This window comes from Ailuropoda melanoleuca, chromosome 5 (assembly GCF_002007445.2).
Source record: "Ailuropoda melanoleuca isolate Jingjing chromosome 5, ASM200744v2, whole genome shotgun sequence".
NCBI lineage: Eukaryota > Metazoa > Chordata > Mammalia > Carnivora > Ursidae > Ailuropoda > Ailuropoda melanoleuca.
Window position 1 is genome coordinate 34780332 of NC_048222.1, and position 5871 is coordinate 34786202.

The window sequence follows — 5871 nt, forward strand, 5'->3', positions numbered from 1 at the left end:
TGGTCATCTGGAGGCCAGTATCTATTGTCTTTTCCTTTGAGAGTAGTTGAGACTTTCCTGGTTTGTCATTTGTAATTTGGGACATTTTGTAATCAACCTTATTTGTTTCAGACCACAAGTCCTCACCTGCCTTTTGCATTGAGTCAATTTTACACATTCACAGCTCAAGGGTGGGTCCAGAATGTCATACACAGGTTTAAGGGAGTCTGTTCTCCAGCTCTCCATGACTGCCCTCACACTCTCTGGCTCCCACTTCCTGGTCTCTGGGCTAGAACCTGGGGTTTTAGCCTTTCCATATTGTCACACATTTCCTTTGGCTGCAGTGGGATAAGAAAGAGGGAAAAAAGTCAACAGAACTTCCCCACATTTTCCATAGGGGCCCATTTTCTCAGTTTCTCCAGCCAGAGAGAATGATTTTCCCTCAGAATTTCAGGTCCTGCACCAGCAGTGCAGGAGTATAGCTTCAGTATTGGGGCTTTCCTTGAGGCACACTCTGGAGAGTAGAAGAGAAATGATTGAGATTACTTCTCTGCCCCACTCTCTATTTTGCAGGTCCCTGTCCCCAGTCCTCTGGCCAGAAAGAGAGAGGTTCTCTTCAAGCTTTTTCTGTTTGTGCCCACTGCACAGATCTGGGATTTGGGCTTTCTCGGGGGCCACGGCACATCTGCAGCGCCGTAGCCGCAGCACCCTTAATTCGTCGATTGTGGAGAAGGAGGAGGCACAGACGGGATAGCTTGCGAAAGAGAGCGCGGGTGCAGGGGACGATCACCACGAGTGACCGCCCCGAACAGCTGCAACCTCGCGTATTTATTGGCAACAATCAAAGGCAATTACAATCACGATCGGTCAAGGGAGTGATCCGTATGACATTCTAGTGAATAGTAGTGCATCCTGGGGAGGGTCACGGGATGGTGCGTCATGATCACTGGGAAGGTCAGGGGATGGTGGCACATCAGGAGAAGGCCAGGGGATCAGGTGATGTAACATTTAGTAAGTGGGGCCTATTCTTAAACATGTTTCTAGGGGCCCCAAGGGCCATCGTCAAGCCAAGGGCAATCAGATTTCAGCAGTGTTCTGCCCCAAAACAGCTGGGTGTTTCCAACTGGCGGGCAGGCTGGGCGTTCCGGGCCGCTAGAGGAGCCGAGCATTCCCGACTGCTTGCGAACGGGCCTTCCCGGCCACTTGATCCTTGGCTTAACAATGAAGCCCGCAAGGTCACCAGAAAACATGTCTTTCCTATTATATCCCTAACATAAGTCTTCAGCCAGTGGCTGCTGCATCTCCCCCTTTTTCTTTTTGCAGAAGCAGGTAGGCGGACTTGGCCACTTCGCACTTCATCACTCGTCAGAAGGCTCTTCTTTGGCATCTGAGGACTAAGCATATTACAAACAAAGAGATAAAAAGTAATAGTAGAGCTCCTAGAAGGCTAGCACCATTATTGTTAAACCACTGGAAAAAATTTGAGGGGGACAGTGTCCCATCAATATTTTCTGCTAAGCTTAAGCCTGGTACATTTTGTAAATCGGCATGAGTAATGCCTTGAATAGTATCTTGTAGTTGTTTAATATCAAGAGTTAAACTGTTACCATAATGGTTAGATAGATGCCTTCAAACTTTCTCCCAAGGAATCTCAGTTCCATTGTAACGAAAAGGAGTAACACAAAACATTGTGACATTCCAGTCACAAGGAAGGCGCATGTGCAATTTAATATTTTGAATTTCATCTCCCAGATATGTCATGGCATATTCTAGTTCTGAGAGCCATTCACTCACTTTTTGATCAATAATAATTTGTTGACTCCATGGCCCACTGGCACTGTGGTGCCAATCTTGCACAAATTTTGTCGTTTGTACTGTTTGATGCAATGCTGTTCCTGCCACCGCAGCTGTGGCAGTGATAGCAATAATGCCAAAAATGGTCATAATAAGTAGTCCTATAAATCTTTTTGTGCGTCGGACTCACTTCTGTAGGACCGTTAGCAAAGCATGCATGTCTGGAGAACTCTCCCATGGATGGGGGTGTTCAACGGGTATCCATATTCCAACTCGCCTTCATGCTAACAAGATGATTGATTGGTCAATATTTATGTTACGATTTAGGCAGGTATATAACCTGCAATTTGTGCAAAAAGGCTCTTTTTGGAACATATCCAATTTAAGAGATCCTACTACCAACACATATGGATCTCTCACACAAGCTTGAATATAGTCTTTATCAACCGCTTGAAAGCTTGAAGTATAGTTTCCATCTTTAAGATAGGTCCCATTCCAGATCTTAATAGGGGACTTTGCCTCAGCAAGTTTCCATAAATGTTTTTGTCTTTTGCGGTAGTCCATAAAAGGAGAGGGGGCGGCTAATCCATCCCCATGCCATATTATAGGAAGATCAGATATAGTATAAATGGTGGTACGATTAAGTACATACCATTGTAAAGCTCGATGATGAGAGCATTGTCTCCCAGTATAATTAGAGACTGCGAACCCCTTAGGGGACCAGTCCCACACTATTCCATAGGAATCATTAATTAATATACTGGAATGATTTGCTCTACATTCTTCCCAATTGGGCTGAATCCCTTCATCTGACCACACTCTGGCCATTTTACACNAGATAACAAAATGAAATCATATATAAAAATACTTAATTTCTTGCTATAGAAACTGTTTAATAAATGTCAGACACTTCTTTTGTTAATATTAAGTATGGTCTGTTTTATTTATATGTATTTTATAATGCATATAAAATTTCATGTTATATGTTTTAAACTTTTTTTTTTTTTAAAGATTTTATTTATTTATTTGACAGAGATAGAGACAGCCAGCGAGAGAGGGAACACAAGCAGGGGGAGAGGGAGAGGAAGAAGCAGGCTCATAGCAGAGGAGCCTGATGTGGGGCTCGATCCCACAACGCTGGGATCACGCCCTGAGCCGAAGGCAGACGCTTAACCGCTATGCCACCCAGGCGCCCCTTAAGCAATTTTCATAACGGCCAATACATATAGGTCTTGTATTAAAGCCCAAGGTGATATTAATTTCTTGTCCTTCTTCTTTAGGGAACATCGGGAGTCTAGGGTCTGCTATCCCTGGGATCCATTTAGATCCATTAATGGATACAGGGACAGTATCATCATCCCATTCAATTGGCCGAATAAGAAGGGGATAGGGTACATAAGCCCAATAAGTAAAACTGGTGGCTGATGCCGTGTGACAGAGTGGGATACTTACGGCTACCGTCAATAAGGCCATCATAGTAACAGCCATATTGCTAGGGGTAAAGGGCTGCTGTTCACTACGCAGCACTTCTTCCGCTCTCTGGGTCAACTTCTTGATCTGACCCCAGGTGGGTATCTTCGCCGTCTCGGTGTGGCTAACAACGTAGACTGTGTATAAAGAATCAGGAAGTAAATTAAAGGGATCGGAGACATCCTGAAAGAGAGTCATAACAGCCATTAATTCAGACCTCTGAGCAGATAGATGAGGGGTTTCAATTATTTTAGTTTGAGGCCCGTAGTAACAGGCTTTTCCTCTTGCAGATCCGTCTGTGAAAAAGATCAAAGCATTAGGTAAAGGTGAAGAGGCTGTGACTTTGGGTAATATAAAGGAAGTTCGCTTTAGGAAGGACAATAAAGGGATAGAAGGGTAGTGGGGAGATAAATTTCCCACAAATTGACTAAGCGCATTTTGCCAAGAGAGATTATTTTGCAGAGCAGTTTCGATCTGTGCCTTAGTAAAAGGAAGAACAATTGTCCAAGGATCCAAGCCAGTTGATTGTTGAGCACGTTTCCGTCCCATCTGTAAGAGAGTTCCAATATGATCCAAGTAAACCGTTAGTATTCTTGCGGTATGGTTTGGTAAGAATAGCCATTCCACAAGGGCTTCATGTTGAATTAAGAGACCAGTAGGTGAATGGGGTGTGTGAAAAGTAAGTAATGTTAAAGGCATATTTGGTACAACTCTATGGGTTTGCATCTTATGAATTTGTTGTTCCACAAATCGCAGCCCCGAAATGGCTGCTTCATTGAGGGTCTGAGGACTGTTTAAGTCCGGATCACCTTTTAATAATTCAAAGAGATTTTGCAACGCGTAGGTAGGAACTCCTATCATGGGTCTAATCCAATTAATGTCTGCTAATAATTTTTGCATATCATTTAAAATTTTAATGGCATCTTGCCGAATTTGTACCTTCTGGGTATGTATTGTGGTCCGATCCATTATATAACCTAAGTAAGAATAAGGGGTGGAAGTCTGAATTTTTTCCGGAGGGATGACAGGTTTGTGAAGATCAAATTGATACTTGAGAGAACGGAAAACAGTGGCTAATTCTTCTTCAGTTTTTGCTGCACATAAAATGTCATCCACATAATGGGTTAAGTAAGCTTGTGGATATTGGACCTGAACTGGTTCAAGAATCCGGGCCACATAACTTTGGCATATAGTAGGACTACTAAGCATTCCCTGTGGGAGCACCTTCCACTGAAAGCATCTGGAAGGTTCTGTGAAATTAACACTAGGGATAGTGAAAGCAAAGCAGGGACAATCTTGTTGTGCAAGTGGAATTGTATAGAAGCAGTCCTGTAAATCAACAGTAATAAGAGGCCAATTAAGAGGCACCATATTGGGGGAAGGGACGGTCTTCGCTAACGAAGACCAGTCCGTGGAATCAATCGGTTGCCTTCTGCAATGCCCTGAATAAGGCCCATAGTGAAGGGCGAACTAGTACCATAGTTTTGAACTGCCTGTTTTAACTCTTTGAGAACTTTAAAGGGAAATGGTTCGTGTGTGGCTTCATATATTCCTTCCGGGTGGTTGGGATCTACCCCGGGAGACAAACGTTCCCTTATAGTTACTGGGAACGCAGATGGTAGAGCCTCTAAGTCTCCTTGTTGTTTGGCCAGGAGCAAGCCTTTTTGAACCGCAGAAAGCTGCGGCTGATATGGCTCCCTGTATGATGGAGCCGTTGCCTGTTTTTGTGAGAGGAAACCACTGTTCCTCTTTGGAAGCAAAGGTGGTGGTGGAAAGCCGTCCATTTCTACGGGGGGGGGGGAACAGGTTTTACTTTTCCTCCTTCCGGGACAGCGTGTTCAGGTCCTGTTGAGGATTTATCTTTGGCATTAGGACTCTCAAGCTCAGTAGCACTCTCTGAGTCCGGAGTTTGAAGTGGCTCCAAAATAGAACGAATCAGAGACCATGTGGGCCAAACAGTGATGGGAAGAGGCTTTCCTGGAGCACGCTGCTGCTTGAGCTCATGCCCTACCTTTCCCATGCTTGCAGATCTAAGGTCCCCAGAGTGGGAAACCATGGACAGTATTCTTCTATGACTTTTAGTAAGTCCAGAAGTTTGCCCTCGCTAACCTTAACTCCTCCCGCCCTTAGGAGTTGCTTCAAAAGACAGACGTAAGCGCGATAATTTTCTGTGCTCTGAGAATTTCCCATACCCTGCTAAAGTTCCCCAACTCACCAGCGGGAAATGTCCAAGGCCTTGGTTCTTTACCCGTTGGGGCTCCTTCTCTGCTGTAGTTTCAGATCCTTGTTCCAGGTCCCTGCTCAGGTCCCTGCTTGTGGTCCCGTTTGCGCGCCACTTGCTGCGGCACATCCGCAACACCGCAGCTGCAGCACCCTTGATTCCTCGATTGTGGTGAAGGACGAGGCACAGACAGGTTAGCTTGTGAAAGAGAGCGCGGGTGCAGGGGACGATCGCCACGAGTGATCGCCCCGAACAGCTGCAACCTCGCGTAGTTATTGGAGACAATCAAAGGCAATTACAATCACGATCGATCAAGGGAGTGATCCGTATGACATTCTAGTGAATAGTAGTGCATCCCGGGGAGGGTCACAGGATAGTGGTGCGTCATGATCACCGGGAAGGTCAGG

At 45.1% G+C, this 5871-nt stretch overlaps 1 long non-coding RNA gene across 1 annotated transcript; it reads right to left on the bottom strand.

Annotated features, from left to right (window-relative positions):
- Positions 1-898: 898 nt before the first annotated feature.
- Positions 899-5637, bottom strand: LOC117802218. Its single transcript, XR_004625281.1, has 3 exons — positions 5459-5637; positions 3226-3380; positions 899-1373 (listed from the first exon to the last, which is right to left on the bottom strand). It is a non-coding gene; the product is annotated as an uncharacterized LOC117802218 (long non-coding RNA).
- Between the last annotated feature and the right edge of the window lie 234 nt (positions 5638-5871).